This window comes from Taudactylus pleione, unplaced genomic scaffold (genome assembly GCF_031769625.1).
Source record: "Taudactylus pleione unplaced genomic scaffold, aTauple2 ptg000500l, whole genome shotgun sequence".
NCBI classification, from domain to species: domain Eukaryota; kingdom Metazoa; phylum Chordata; class Amphibia; order Anura; family Myobatrachidae; genus Taudactylus; species Taudactylus pleione.
This window is the reverse complement of record NW_028284902.1, coordinates 82,115-99,245: the sequence shown is the minus strand read 5'-3', so window position 1 is coordinate 99,245 and position 17,131 is coordinate 82,115. Positions and strand designations below refer to the sequence as shown.

General features: G+C 49.0%; 1 long non-coding RNA gene across 1 annotated transcript in view; it reads right to left on the bottom strand.

The window, feature by feature from the left end:
• Positions 1-8,602, bottom strand: part of LOC148501820 (uncharacterized) — a 207,186-nt gene extending 198,584 nt beyond the window's left edge. The window contains exon 1 of the long non-coding RNA XR_015870017.1: positions 8,522-8,602. This is a non-coding gene — a long non-coding RNA (uncharacterized LOC148501820). The remainder of the gene's footprint in view (positions 1-8,521) is intronic.
• Between the last annotated feature and the right edge of the window lie 8,529 nt (positions 8,603-17,131).

Below are 17,131 nucleotides of genomic sequence, written 5' to 3'. Positions count from 1 at the left end.
CTCTCACATAGTACTAAGATGGATGCAGTCACATGTGCAGGAGCATATCAGATTGGAGAACACACCCCCTGCAGACTCTGGGTCCTAGTGCCCAATATGTATGCACAGTGAGGAGATGGTGCAGAAGCTCACTGATTTCTAACAGGCATTACATGACTTGCAACGTCTAGCTTTCTTTGTGAAGAGCTCTGGCTATGAAGAGGTTATAGATCTATGAGTGTAAAGGCAATTTGCAATTTCTGCATTGGTTTCAGGAATTGCTGTATCTGCAAGTGGGCTGGTAATGTCAGAGTAGGGTGCTTGGTAATATTTCTAAATAAACAAGTAAATAAATGAGCTAGAACTCTCCACTCAATCATAATTACAGCCACGTGAACACGGGACGTTTCCTGTGTAGACTGTACAGATTAAACATATTGCAGACTCATGCAGGCATCCTGTAATGTTTTCCTCCCAATGTAACCTTTAATCAGACATTAAACATCGCCAGAAAGAACAAATGCTCAAATGATTTTACTGCTATAATCCGCAGCCGGGAGATTATAATGCTGTGCAGTAACTCCATGTATTCAACGGGATGTAGTTGGCATCCCAGCTGTCTGTGCTCAGGATGCCAGTGCTGGAATCCCAACACCAGTCACAATCCCGGCGCCGGCATCCCGACGGTAAATATTGGGGTTAGGGGGAGGGTTAGGTTTAGGCTGCGGGAAGGGAGGGTTAGGTTTAGGCTGTGGGGAGGGAGGGTTAGGTTTAGGCTGTGGGGAGGGTTAGGTTTAGGCTGCGGGGAGGAAGGGTTAGGTTTAGGATGCAGGAGGGAAGGTTAGGTTTAGGCTGTGGGGAGGGAGGGTTAGGTTTAGGCTGTGGGGAGGGAGAATTAGGTTTAGGCTGCTGGGAGGGAGGGTTAGGTTTAGGCTGTGGGGAGGGTTAGGTTTAGGCTGTGGGGAGGAAGGGTTAGGTTTAGGATGCAGGAGGGAAGGTTAGGTTTAGGCTGTGGGGAGGGAGGGTTAGGTTTAGGCTGTGGGGAGGGAGGGTTAGGTTTAGGCTGTGGGGAGGGAGACTTAGGTTTAGGCTGTGTGAAGGGAGGTTTAGGTTTAGGCTGCTGGGAGGGAGGGTTAGGATTAGGCTGTGGGGAGGGAGGGTTAGGTTTAGGCTGCGGGGAGGGAGGGTTAGGTTTAGGCTGCAGGGAGGAAGGGTTAGGTTTAGGATGCAGGAGGGAAGGTTAGGTTTAGGCTGCGGGGAGGAAGGGTTAGGTTTAGGCTGTGGGGAGGGAGGGTTAGGCTGCAGGAAGCGAGGGTTAGATTTAGGCTGTGGAGAGGGTTAGGTTTAGGCTGCGGGGATGGAGGGTTAGTTTTAGGCTGCTGGGAGGGAGGGTTAGGTTTAGGCTGTGGGAAGGGGGGGTTAGGTTTAGGCTGCGGGGAGGGAGGGTTAGGTTTAGGATGCGGAGAGGGAGGGTTAGGTTTAGGCTTGCGAGTAGGGAGGGTTAGGTTTAGGCTGTGGGGAGGGAGGGTTAGGTTTAGGCTCTGGGGAGGGAGGGTTAGGTTTAGGCTGTGGGGAGGGAGGGTTAGGTTTAGGCAGCGGGAAGGGAGGGTTAGGTTACTTACCAACAGTTGTCAGTGTCCTAACCCAGTCGGGATGCCGGTGTTGGGATTCTGACCGCAGGGAACCTGAGGGCCGGCATTCCGTACCTAATCCGTATTTAACAGTCACAGACTGTATGTAAGGCCGAAGGCACATGGTGACATTCAAACACTTTGACTGCTCATAACATTAGGCAGGGCCGACGCTTCCATTAGGCAGCTTTAGGCAGCTGCCTAAGGGCGCCGGGACCTGAGGGGCGGCATGCTGATGCTGCCTTGCAGAGGAGGCATGGCCTTGACTCCCCCGGAAGCACTATTGCCGCCTGAGAGACCTCCTGAATCTTGCTTACCCCAGCGGCGGGTGCCCAACTGCAGCCACCCACCAGAGAACACATGCTACAAGACCTGAAGTAGGGATGGACATCGATGGTCGATGTTTGCCGACCATCAATGTTTTTTCCGATGTTAGTGTTTTTACCATTCGATGACAGCATTCTGATGTTTGCTGCCATCGAATTGTAATCATTCAATGGTGTTTCTATGGTGGTTACTTTTCTTTAAATACTAAAAGCTAAGCCTCCCATGCCTGCTGTGTGCTGTATCTCTGCCTCTGATAACCTTTCTGGTGCATGCTGCTGGGATCGTTGGAGGCTGTCTCTCACTGCTTCAGACCTGGTCCTGCCCCCTCTATGCTAGCTCTGATTGGCTCTCTGAGACAGTGAGAGCCAATCAGTGTGCAGCCCTGGCCCAGCAGCAGCTGTCACTCACAGACACACACAGAGTGACAGATAACAACGTTTATACCAGCAGAGATGGAGAGTGATGTCTGCTGGTGATGTAAGAGGTTCCTTTTCTGTGTTATAAGTATATTTAATAATGTTTTTAGACTTCAGTTTCTTGTTGCTTTAAGTGCCCACAGCAGCAGCAGCAGCGGGCAGTGACAGTGTGTCTCATTCTCCTCCTCGTCCTCAGTCAGCTCTGCCTGTGCCTTGCCTGGGTTTTCTGTTTTTTTTTTTGCTTCGGGTCCAAGTCCCTCCCCCAACCCCGCCCCTTTACTATTCAAATGAATAGTTTTTACCACTAAATGCTTTTGATGCGATCGTTAGTTACCATCGTATCGAAAGATTCAATGGCGGAAGCACTGCCATCATATGATGGTGGGCTTCCGATGTCCATCCCTAACCCGAAGACAAGCTGCAGCTTCATGGGTCCGGCGCAGGGCGGTTACGTCACTGCGTCACCACTCACCGGCGAGCCCACTCTGCTCTGCCTCAACTTAAGGTGCTTTTAGGGGAGGAGGGGGGTGCTGCTCCAGCTTTTCGGAAACACTGAACTCACCATTTTGGAGACTTGCCACAGTTCAATGTAATGTGGACATACCCTCATACGGCATGACCAAACCCCTTTGATCAACGCATACTATAACAATGGCAGCATAAAAAACAGTCTGGACGTACGTCCATGCAGTAAAAAGCTATAAGCAAGTTAAAGAGCCTCTGAGAATACTGTATACATTTACCATATATACTATGAGCACTGTGTATATACATTTCTTCCTTACCAAACGCTAGAAGGCCCTCCCACGTCCAATTAATTAGACTTGGCATTCAAATTTTCCCTTTATACGAATGACTGTACTTAATTGAAGCCTTCCACCCCCCCTCCTAATCTCCAGGGTCTGTACTCCTCAGCTCTGATCCCCTCACCATCTCTGTATCCACCCATCGCCCCTCCTCACTATAAACTCTCACCAGCAGGGATGTCTCCCCTCTGTATTCTCTACGTAATCATGTCATGTGAGCACTGTAATTATTTATATAGGTAAACTGATGCTCTTATCTGTACTACGGTATAATGTACTGATACACTTAGGGCCTGATTCAGAGATAGACGGAATTACAAAGCTAGATTAAAGGCCACATGGGCCTGGGGCTGGATATATTCAAGGACCTATACAGAGAAGGGGTGGAGCTGTAACCAGGGATGTGTGGGTATGGCCAGTGTTGTGTGGGTGTGGCCAGTGTGTGTGGGTGTGGCCAGTGCCACGTGGGTGTGTACAATACAATCCTTACTAAATCGGCCCCACTGTCTCCCTAAATATATCAAAATAGAAAAATGCTGTAAAAAAAAAAAAAAATCAGAAATACAATTTTAATACTTGCTGATGATAGTCCTAATTTTATGTGGAGGCCTGTAGCTGTAGCCCCATCTGCCCCAATGTTAATCTTGCCCTGGCCGCACAAAAGCAGCAGCGCAAATCCCTCCACCTAAATGCAAATGCAGAAGTTGGACTGACCGGGTGCTGGTCACTTCAGAGACCAGGAAATCTGCGTCCACCGATGCAGACCCTGGCCTTGTCTCAACCGGAAAACAGGGGTGTCACGCTCCCATTTTCAGCAATGGTGACCAGCCACACCCCCGCTCCGCTCCCTAAATGCCACAGAATGTCAATCATTCTGCGGCTTGGGGAGCTCTGTGAGCGTACGTACAGACCCCTAACCATCGGAGATAGTTTATATTAGTATTTATATTTATATTAGTTTATATTATAGCTCTATGATGACACTGTTGAGCCTTTGTGGTGCTATTTAAATAGAATTAAACTGAAATAAAAGCTATTATTAATGTGTTCATTTTATTTGTATATATTTTATTAGAGGATTCCTCAGTAAAGTGTTTCTACTGGTATCTAGAAATTGATGGGATTTATGTAGTATTGGTATATCCCACAAAATGGCCGCCTACACAATATGTAGGAGACAGTTGTACTTCAAAATAAAGATTCACGCCAACCAAGGGAACGTTCGTTCAAAGTTTCAGTCTTTACAGACTTTTAGAAAGAGGGCAACAGGGCAATTGTTCTTTCGGTTGTGGCTCTAAAGATTTTATATATATATATATATATATATATATATATTCATCAGGCATTATTATTTTCTTACTACTCTGCAGCGCTGAACAATTGAGAAGGCAGAACATGATACACGAGGTGATGACATAGGGTAGGGAGGGTCCGCTCATGAGAGAGCTCCGATCTCTACTCTTCCTAATTTTTCAAATACAGGGCCTGATTCAGTAAGGATTGCTAGCTATTGCATATGCAATAGCGATTATGCCCACAGTTAAACTGCGATAGTATGCTAATCCATTGCGATGGCTATGCCGCCCCAGCACAACATAAGGACGCCCACTTTACCTTACACACATCCGTAATCCTTAGCAAGACTGCGAAACCATCGGTAACATAGAGTACCATCGCAGCCTCACACACACTTGCACAAGGTCTGACCTTACTCAGAAATTGCTAACTTCAGTGCATACGGCATCGCAGTGGATAAGTTATGCACGGCCATGCAACGGCGTTCAAACTCACTGACACGCCTGCGTTTCGCTGACCCCCCCCCCCCGCCATCACCTACAAAAGACACTTCCTGTCAATCACTCTGCGGTGGGTCTATGTGTGGTCCCTGCAATCGAAGTCCCTATGACAGTGGCCGGCTCGCGCAGGCGCAGTACACAACAATCGGCCGATGGCGTGCGGATTAGCAGTTGCGATCCAAGCTGAATCAGACCCACCGCCTTGTAGAATCAGCGGTGAGGTTCTTTTATTTGCTAGTGATAGGAGGGGCCTTTGGCCATTCTGCACAAATAAAATATGTCTGCTTCTTTTCACATCTTTGGGTCAGACCGCCTGCCTGTGTGCAGGACTGGCCTATTCATTAGCCTCGCGCTAGTAAGTAAACGTCAAACTGCGATACCAATTAGATCAACTTTGGTGATGTTCTGGAGCTAATTAGCAGAAGATTAGGCCCCTGAGTTGGGAATAAATCTCCAACCCATGCTGTGCAAAGTGTGATGTGCTCTGACAGTTTTGTATATTCTCCGTCCTTTTCAGAAACAGCCCTTCCTATGACTTCTTGTTTTCTTTAAAATGTTTCTCGCTACAAGATGTTGCACTTTTCTTTTGTTCTTTTGCTTTTCAGCAGAGACCGGCAAGTGACAGTACATGAGACACAGCAACCAAAATAGTTCACAAGTAACATAATGCACTGCATCAATAAAAACTAAATAAACAACAAAAGCAAAACATAAAAGACACTGGGCCTGATTCCAGGGGCTGGCTGGCAACTTTCAGGCTGGGGGGCAAACCCAAGTGAGTGGCCCCGGGTTTTCTCTCAAAAAGAAAAAGTGACAGAAAATTATAGTGGAGCAGTCATAACTTATTTACGAACAACACATACACAGTACAATAGAAATTACATTTCTGAATTCTAACCTGCGAGGTGACCCACACGAGGTACTCACTCTACCAGCAGCCTTCTCCGTCCCTAGTTTGTCTCTGTAGCCTCATGCATTCTAATTGGTGGAAATCCCCACCACTGTGACTGGTGGATGAAAAGAGCCTTCCACCAATCAGCAGCTTATCAGCATGGCCGTACGGAATCATCATGTACATGCTGCAGCCGGAAGAGACAGCCAGAAGATGCGGATCAGTTGCTCCAATCAGAGCTGTTTTATGTTTTGGGGGGGTCCAGGGCATTTAAGCTGGGGGGCCCCTAGATGGCAACATATGGGACACGGGGATCAAGTCCTTGTGTGCCAGCTTTGGGCACATTAATGAAAAAGTTGCATGGCCACAAAGCATGTCCCCATTTCCTTTCATGCTTGGGGCATGCACATCACTTTCCTATAGGCTAGGCTGCACTCTCTTACCTTTCCTCCAGCCTACAGGTGTGACAGCACTCAAAAAACAGGACTGTCGCACCTCAGTCATGATGGTTGGGGGGTATGCACAGATGCACTGTATATGTACTGTTTTACACATACGCAGGCACGTACATATACATTTACAAACGTACTGTAGTACACATATACACACACACATATAGTCACATACATTTACATACGTACTGTAGTACACATATACACACACATATAGGGCCTGATTCAGACCCGCTCGCGAGCGATATGCGGTCGCAAGCGGGTCGATGGTGGCCCAGTGCGCATGCGCGAGACTCGGATAGCGACGGGCAAACCGCGTGCTGTCGATGTTGAGTGACAGCATGCCCCCTTTGGTGGGTGGGCCGGGGGAGTGGCCCAAACGGAGGCGTTTCCATGTGAACGCCTCCGTTTGGAGGCGGCCCCACTGACATCACGAGTGATGTCAGTGGAGAGATTTCAGCTCTGTGAGAGCCGAAATCTCTCTGGGGCTTGCGGCAACGAGACCTACCACAAGGGTCTCGACGCAAGCCCGATGGTCGCGATGGTCTTGACCATCGCGACCATCTTCCTGGCCGCTCGCTATAGCTGTGGGTGGTCACCCACAGCTATGCGAGCGGCCAGGAGGCCGCTCTAAAAAACAAGAAGGACGGCCCAGATTCAGAGCGAGCGCTCTATCAGAGCGTCCGGCTCTGAATCAGGGCCAAAGTCACATACATTTACATACGTACTGTAGTACACATATACACACACATATATAGTCACTTACATTTACATACGTACTGTAGTACACATAGCTACACATACATATAGTCACATATAGTTACATACGTACTGTTGTACACATAGCCACACATACACCAGGCTTGCCGACATTTAGCTCCCACCTTCTGGGAGGGTGCTTTCGGGCTTACACAGCGGGAGGCGTGATGCTGTCTAAGGAGGTGGGGCTCACAACTGACGCATCATTGGGGCAGAGCATGGGGCTGTGACAGCGTGATCGTGTCATCGCGGCTCTGCCCCCTCTTCACATTGCAGACATTAATGGCATTGTGCAGCAGGGGACGGAGCCACGATGACGCGATTCAGCGTGAATCGCATCACCGCCTCCCCGCTGCTGGGGTTTATACTTTCAACTGCGGAGGGGGGGTGGACACATCCCTGGGGGCCAGGAGGCTTGCCTGCCTTGCCAGGGGGCCGGGAGCGGCACCAGATTTTCAGGAGGCTCCTGGCCGAATCGGGAGGGTAGACAAGTATGAATACATAGGGCGGTATTCAATTGTTTAAGCGATCCGGTTCTCCCGTCTAAAGTGACGGTTGATCGCGGGGCGCTATTCAATTGTTACTACTTTTCGTGCTGATCGCGCCCAAAGTGGTCGGGTTTAGTCGCGTAAATCGGCTTCCCCCGATCAAAGTGCTGGGTGTGATCACGAAAGGTGCCGTTTGGGCCCCCCAAACAGGACACTTTTCGCCCACTGCGGTTTGCACACCCCTGGGGCTGCGAGCTGCAATGGCGCACTGGCAGCTGATCGCGCCCGACAGGAGCAACAATTGAATCGCGCGAAGGGGGCTGGAATCAATTGAATTCCGCCCATACTGTCACACAGATATGCAGTAACACACTTATACTCATGCATACTGTCACACACATATATGTATACAGTCACATCTATTCATACATAATTATCACACACATATACACATACAAACACAGTCACACACGTGCAGTCATCACATAGTCACACATATTACATACTGTAATCACCGTCACACACACATACAAACAGGCATCACATAGTCACACATACCTACATACAGTCACATACACATACACGCATACATACAGTCACATACACATATATGCATACATACAGGCATCACATAGTCACACACACATACATACAGTCACATACACATATATGCATACATACAGGCATCACATAGTCACACATACATACAGTCACATACACTTACATACATACAGTCATCACATAGTCACATATACATGCATAGTTGTATACATACATACACATACATAGTCATCACAGTCACATACACATACATGCATCACAGTCACATACACATCTACACATACATGCATCACAGTCACATACACATCTATACATACAGACATCACAGTCACATACATGCATCACAGTCACATATAGATACAATCATACACTTGTCACATATATACATATAGACATTAGTGTTCTCCCACTTACATTAAACTCTACCACTGTGACGTTACTGGCTGCTGCTCCTCCATGCTCTCTCCCATCATGCTGCTCCTGGCCCTGCTCCAGTGCCGTGTAGCTCCGCCCCCTACTAGGACTCCGCCTCCAGCATTCATTTAAAGGTGCATACACACTAGACGATATGCTCCCTGAGCGATATCGTCTAGTGTGTCCCCGGCAGGCTGTGCTCAATGTCGTTCATGACATTGAGCACAGCCGCTGAACAATATCATTAGCGATATCGTTCAGCGCCGGGCTCTCTCACCCATTCCCTGACATGCAGCAACCTGACGAGGTCGTCAGGTTGGCCTGCATGTCAGCCCGATGAACGAGGATGACGAACGACCCGCGTGAACGCGCGTCGTCGTCATCGTTCATCTTTTTTGTGTTAAAAATGGACGATAAAGTGGACGACTGAACGATAACATTATCGTTCAGTCGTCCACTTTAATCGCCCAGTGTGTACGCACCATAACTTAGAATCAGATGATTGCTGCGCTTGGCTTTAGTTTATCTGCGATCAGGGGCTAGGGGGGGGAGGCTTCTGCGAAAGGGAGGGCACGGGGGCACTTATCACCTACCCCCTGTGCCCCCTCCTTAATCCGGCTCTGGCTCCATTATGTGAGTAACACAAATGGAGCGGGTGGCCCAGCAGCATCCTCTGCCTGTCTCCAGCCATTCTATCAGCGTTCAGCTGCAGGCAGATGGCGGCCCCCAAGGACTAACATTGTAGCGGCCCAGGGGGCAGATGGCACCCTGCCCCCCGGCCCTGCCCGCCACTGCCTGATTCAGACCCGGACGCTATGGTGCGCTCGCTCGCATTGAGCGATTTTTCTCAATCTGCACATGCGTATAATTCGCAATGCGCGTACCGGTCAGTGCGATGAGAAAGTGCTCGTCCGTAGCCCGCAGTCGGGGCGCTATTTTGAGTGACAGATCGTGCCATTTGTGGGTGGTAACGGGAAGGTGCTTGTGAACGGGGGGAGTGGATGTGCGAACGCAGACAGCCCGACCGTCAGAACGGAGTTTAATGGGTGTGCATAATTAGCAAAGAAGCGTCATTGAACATGTGACTTGGATGATTTCCCCCTGAACTGCTTGTGGGAGGCTAGGTCTACCTTAAGTGCTGTGAGCAGCTCCGATGGTCCCGATTAATCCTACATTTCCCGGAGATGACGTTTGTTGCGAGTGGCAAGGGGGCGTCTTTAAACACTTGCGAACGCAATAAGCCCTCGCCCGCTAAGACACAGAGGCGTCCTTACACCGCAAAGAGCGAGCGCATGTTTTGCACAGACAGCCCCTTTTTGAGAGCGAGCGGCCGCAAATAGCGTCTGGGACTGAATCGGGGCCACATTACTTTGCTTTGTAGGGTTACAACAATTTTTTTTTAAGTACTTGTTCACATAACAATTCGTTATACAAGAGGTTTGGTCAATTTCCAAAACTAATTTTAACACAAATTTTCAGATTAAAATGCAGATGGTTGAGTCTCAGTTAGAACATTTTGGAATAACTTTAACTTGTAAAAGGGAATCAAATAAATGTATACATAAAAACATCCATGTCATGCGCTCTAAGGACTTGAGAGTGCAAGGCTAAGTGCAGCCACTCCCCCAAGGTGGCGCAACCACATAGTTTTGAGGCCCGGCCAATGTTATGGTGGACCTGTATTCTGTAAGAGGAATTTTCAATTATAGGATTAATACAGTGAGGTTAAATGACTAACTTGGCACAAACATACTATGCTGTCACCCATGGCAACCAATCCCATCAGCTTTTAGCAGTCCAGAGTAGCTAAAATAATGAAAGCGAATATCTAATCTGTTGATTTGGGTCACAAGATGTGGTACCATTCCCTAACTCCAGACATTAGCCATCCCAATACACATTTAATCTAATAATATGTTAATATAAGATACTTAGGGATACATTTACTAAAGTGAGAGTTTTTAGAAGTGAGTTTTAAAAGTGATGTTGCCCATAGCAACCAATCAGATTCCACTTAACATTTAACTAGCAGATTCTAGAAGATAATAGCTAGAATCTGATTGGTTGCTATGGGCAACATCACTTTCAAAACTCATTTCCAAAAACTCTCTCTTTAGTAAATTTACCCCTAAACCTCAGGTCACTTTGCAGATGGACTTATTCCTGGGTTTCCTATGTTGGAACTACTTTGGCTACCTCACAAGGACAGATTGATAAGTACACTCTCCAGGTTACCTCTCTTCATGCCTGGGATAAAATGATTGGCTGTTTAGGCACTTCTTGCCCCCAGTAATCATAACTTCCCTGACTGCTTTGTCCAAACAAATCCCTGACCTTAACTTGGTAGTGAGACAAGAAAAATACATAGGGGGCCTATTCATGATGTTAATTATCGGGGTCCGAACCCCGATAATTAACACTCTAACTCACCGTGGCCACCGGAGCAATTCATCATTGCTCCGACGCGGTGGCGGCTGATGCAAAATCAGCTGCCCCTGCGAGCGGCTTCACTGCTCCTTTTCGGAGCAGTGACGGCGGTACGCATGTGCGACCTACAGGTCACGCATGCGCACAAGAGCCCCGACGTCCGGTGGAAGGAGCCGGACAGGGGCGGAGGCAGTGGCGGGCTGGGCCAGGGATCAGGGTGCCATGTGCCCCCCGGGCCGCAGCGTCATACGGGCCGCGGGCAGTCTGTGTCACTGTGACACAGACTGCACCACGTGTGCATCTCTGTCCGGTCAGCGCTACACAGCACAAACACACAGCCGTTGGAGCCGGCAGCTGTGTGTTTGCTGTAGTCAGCAGCCACTGAGAGTCTGTCAGACTCTCATCGGCTGCTGCTGCTCCCACTGTGGGAGCCATCTTCCGGCTCCCGCAGTGGGTAATGGGAGAGACGTCATGAGTAATGACGTCTCTCCCATGCAAAGCGGCCGGAGGAACTGTTAGCGGCGGGACCAGGAGCGGGAGTTTCAGGTAAGTGATTTTTTTTTTTTTTATTAAGGCTTTCTCTACTGGGGGAAGGGGGACTACTGGGGGCACTACCAGGGGGGGATTACTATGGGGGCACTACCAGAGGGGATTACTACTGGGGGCACTACCAGGGGGGTGGATTACTACTGGGGGCACTACCAGGGGGGTGGATTACTACTGGGGGCACTACAAGGGGGGGGACTATTACTAATGGGGGCACTACAAGGGGGGGGCTACTACTGGGGGCACTACAAAGGGGTGGGACTACTACTGGGGGCACTACAAAGGGGGGGGACTACTACTACTGGGGGCACTACAAGGGGGGGATTACTACTACTGGGGGCACTACAAGGGGGTACTACTACTAGGGGCACTACAAGGGGAGGGGACTACTACTAGGGGCACTGCATAGGGGGAGGGGAATACTACTAGGGGCACTACATAGGGGGAGGGGACTACCACTGGGGGCACTGCATCGAGGGACCACTGCTGGGGGCTCTATATAAAGGTCAATACTGGGGGTACTGCATAGGGGGGAGACTACAACTGGGGCCACTATTTAAGGGGCATTGCATAAGGGTTAACACTATTGGGGGCACTGTATGGGGGGTGGACTGCTACTGGGGGCACTATATAAGGGGCACTGCATAGGGGGTCCCACTATTGGGGGCACTATATAAGGGGCTTACTACTGGGGCCACAAGGGACACTGCACAGGGGGGACCACTACTGGGGGCACAATATAAGGGGCTTGCTACTGGGGGCACAAGGGGCACTGCATAGGGGGGGATCACTACTGGGGGCACTACTGGAGGCCTGCATAAGGATGTTCTCTCCTGTGGTACACGGGGGCACTGCATATGGGCACTACGACAGGGGGCTGCCCCTAATATTTATTTTTACCTTACATTAATCCCATATGGACCCGCCTCCTCCCTGAAACATTTGAGGGGGGGGCGCCGTAGCACGCACGTTCTTCGGGCACCCTGGCTACACGCTACTCTTCTGCCAGGGCCGCCTGCATGCATTTGCCCCCCAGGCTAAAAGTTGCCAGCCAGCCCCTGGGCGGAGGGATCCGAAAGGACACTCTTCCCACAGGGAAGAGCGGGTAGCGATCCACAAGCGGGGGTATTCGCCATCTGAAGAATGCTCCCGTAGTCAAGCTCCGAAAATATTATATTTTCAGAGCTTGATGAATTCTGTCCCCATACTAATGTATGGGGACAGCGGGCCATTCCGCAAACAGAAGGTAAGTAGGAGATATCTGTGATACTAGTGTATGGGGACAGCCGGCCATTCCGCAAACACAAGGTAAGTAGGAGATATCTGTGATACTAGTGTATGGGGACAGCCGGCCATTCCGCAAACAGAAGGTAAGTAGGAGATATCTGTGATACTAGTGTATGGGGACAGCGGGCCATTCCGCAAACAGAAGATAAGTAGGAGATATCTGTGATACTAGTGTATGGGAACAGCGGGCCATTCCGCAAACAGAAGGTAAGTAGGAGATATCTGTGATAATAGTCTATGGGGACAGCGGGCCATTCCGCAAACAGAAGGTAAGTAGGAGATATCTGTGATACTAGTGTATGGGGACAGCGGGCCATTCCGCAAACAGAAGGTAAGTAGGAGATATCTGTGATACTAGCGTATGGGGACAGCGGGCCATTCCGCAAACAGACGGTAAGTAGGAGATATCTGTGATACTAGTGTATGGGGACAGCCGGCCATTCCGCAAACATAAGCCGGCCATTCCGCAAACATGTATGGGAACAGCGGGCCATTCCGCAAACAGAAGGTAAGTAGGAGATATCTGTGATTCTAGTGTATGGGGACAGCGGGCCATTCCGCAAACAGACGGAAAGTAGGAGATATCTGTGATACTAGTGTATGGGGACAGCCAGCCATTCTGCAAACATAAGGTAAGTAGGAGATATCTGTGATACTAGTGTATGGGGACAGCCGGCCATTCCGCAAACAGAAGGTAAGTAGGAGATCTCTGTGATACTAGAGTATGGGAACAGCCGGCCATTCCGCAAACAGAAGGTAAGTAGGAGATATCTGTGATACTAGTGTATGGGGACAGCGGGTCATTCCGCAAACAGAAGGTAAGTAGGAGATATCTGTGATATTAGTGTATGGGGACAGCCGGCCATTCCGCAAACACAAGGTAAGTAGGAGATATCTGTGATACTAGTGTATGGGGACAGCCGGCCATTCCGCAAACAGAAGGTAAGTAGGAGATATTTGTGATACTAGTGAATGGGGACAGCGGGCCATTCCGCAAACAGAAGATAAGTAGGAGATATCTGTGATACTAGTGTATGGGAACAGCGGGCCATTCTGCAAACAGAAGGTAAGTAGGAGATATCTGTGATAATAGTCTATGGGGACAGCGGGCCATTCCGCAAACAGAAGGTAAGTATGAGATATCTGTGATACTAGTGTATGGGGACAGCGGGCCATTCCGCAAACAGAAGGTAAGTAGGAGATATCTGTGATACTAGCGTATGGGGACATCGGGCCATTCCGCAAACAGACGGTAAGTAGGAGATATCTGTGATACTAGTGTATGGGGACAGCCGGCCATTCCGCAAACATAAGCCGGCCATTCCGCAAACATGTATGGGAACAGCGGGCCATTCCGCAAACAGAAGGTAAGTAGGAGATATCTGTGATACTAGTGTATGGGGACAGCGGGCCATTCCGCAAACAGACGGTAAGTAGGAGATATCTGTGATACTAGTGTATGGGGACAGCCGGCCATTCCGCAAACAGAAGGTAAGTATGAGATATCTGTGATACTAGTGTATGGGGACAGCGGGCCATTCCGCAAACAGAAGGTAAGTAGGAGATATCTGTGATACTAGCGTATGGGGACATCGGGCCATTCCGCAAACAGACGGTAAGTAGGAGATATCTGTGATACTAGTGTATGGGGACAGCCGGCCATTCCGCAAACATAAGCCGGCCATTCCGCAAACATGTATGGGAACAGCGGGCCATTCCGCAACCAGAAGGTAAGTAGGAGATATCTGTGATACTAGTGTATGGGGACAGCGGGCCATTCCGCAAACAGACGGTAAGTAGGAGATATCTGTGATACTAGTGTATGGGGACAGCCGGCCATTCCGCAAACATAAGGTAAGTAGGAGATATCTGTGATACTAGTGTATGGGGACAGCCGGCCATTCCGCAAACAGAAGGTAAGTAGGAGATCTCTGTGATACTAGTGTATGGGAACAGCCGGCCATTCCGCAAACAGAAGGTAAGTAGGAGATATCTGTGATACTAGTGTATGGGGACAGCGGGTCATTCCGCATACAGAAGGTAAGTAGGAGATATCTGTGATACTAGTGTATGGGGACAGCTGGCCATTCCGCAAACAGAAGGTAAGTAGGTGATATCTGTGATACTAGTGTATGGGAACAGCGGGCCATTCCGCAAACAGAAGGTAAGTAGGTGATATCTGTGATATCTCCTGCTTTACATGGCCCGAATACTTTTCACAATTGCAGGTGAAAATGTGCTTTTTCACTTGCTTTTGTGAAAATTAAGTGATGATGAATAGGCCCATAGTCACTTAGTACATGACCTTTATGAGAACGCAGCTCTTCTCTAATGCTCAGACATTGAAGCCAGGTTTAATGTAGCGCCTCATGATATGTTTTTTTAAACACATCCAACTACGCCACCGGGCTGCATTCTTACTCCATTAAAGTTTGTACAGTCGCTCTACCACCTGCTTGGGTTATTCAAAAACCAAATTGTCAGACACATAGAGGGAGCATATTGTCTTTGTAGAATTATATTCTATCCCTAAAAACAATGGACCAAATTCCCAAATCAATGCCAATGGGAAGCAGATTTAAATGTATCCCTCTCTTGGTTGTCCAAATCTAAATATTGATGGGGAAAATGTGGTAGTGGAGGCACTTTAATTCATGTCTTCTGGGTTCGCCCGGTGCTCAGGTGACTCTGGTCAGATAAGCCTCACCTTTTTGTCCTAGATCATTAGTTCCGCTATTAGCTCGACCCTGGTACTAGAACCAGATTTTCCGACATCTATACAATAAGCGAGAAAGTGTGTATCTGTCTGTTTGTCCTTTATGCACGGCCAGAGTTTTGTACCTAGCTCTACCAAATTTGGCATGGTTGTGTAGTTTGACCAGGATTAGGTTTTTGCCTAGGTTAGAACTTTGTCAGGGTCACACACTGTCACACAATCCCATAAGTCTGGGACACTCTTATATTACACAGGCTCTGGGGCTTCATACACACATTGTCACACTCTCATCTCTTCCAAAGTGCTGTGTTATATCATTTTTCCAACAGCCGCATACATAAAATATGGAGTTAGTCAGCCCTCTGTGTTTGCATGATAAACTTTGACATTAAACAGTGTGCATTATTACCATTTCACTCACTGTCCCAACTTACAGCAGACGCCCGGGGGTCTTAGCAGAGTGCCTGGCAGGCTCATGAGCAGCTCAGCACTCAATACATTCAGACTGTGGCAGACAGTACATTCAATCCACAATCTTTGATCCTGGCAAAGTTTAGCATACAGAGATTACAAACAGCAGGGGAGATTGGTCGCGGTCACGGAAACGGCATTCCCCCCAGATGGCAGCCCTGCTAGACATGGTCTGTAATGTTGGCCTGCAGAGTGACTTCAGGGGGTGATTCAGCTGCGGGCGCAGTGACTAGGATCACACAGATTCTTGATTAGCAGGAATCTGCGCATGCGCCTGACCAGTACTGGGCATGTGTAGTACAGGTCTGCGATCGCGCACGCAGTCTGGCAGCAGACTGTCAGCGATTGACAGTCTGCTGACGTTTCTTAGCGGGGAGGGTGCAGCGACAGCCTCCGTTTCCTAAAACTTAGGCATGTTGTCGCCATTGAGGGGGAGTGGAGAGGCCAGGATCTCTGTCTGAGATTTCCTGGCCTCTTTTACTCATCTGTGGTGGCCGCTTTGCATGACCCCATGGTCACTCAGCCCGTCGAAGGAATCCTGCTGCATTACTATATTACAGCGATTGCAGCTGCTAGCATGCTAGCAGCTGCGATAGCAGATCCGTCTGCAGCTGAATCACCTCCTCTGATCTGCAGTGATTTCTGAAACCCAGGTGACTTTGGAAGCTATACTGATTTCTGTTCTGCAAGTCAGTCTGCTCCTGATATAGCCCATTCCCAATGGTATGAGAATACGCTGCTTGCACTGTCATTTAGTCCTATTTTGCATAGTTATCCAGGGTAAAGGTGGAGACAACGTAAAAAAAATGAAGGCTGCAGGTGTACTTCAGGGTCCATACTTCAACCCGGGCAATGCCGGGTATCCCAGCTAGTATATACATATACGTATGTGATGGGACACGTTGTAATAGCTACCTATGCACCACGTGTCCAGCATTGGAATGACGGGACGCATTGTGATAGCTGCTTATGCGGCATTTGTCCAGCACTGGAATGACGGGACGCATTGTGATAGCTGCTTATGCGGCACTTGTCTAACGCTGGAATGACGGGGCACATTGTGATAGCTACCCGGGATCGGTATGAATGTCCGCCGGATGTGAGCCTGGTGGTTGAAATCCCGATGCTGGCAGCCTGAACAGCGCAGATCCCGACAGGGCAGG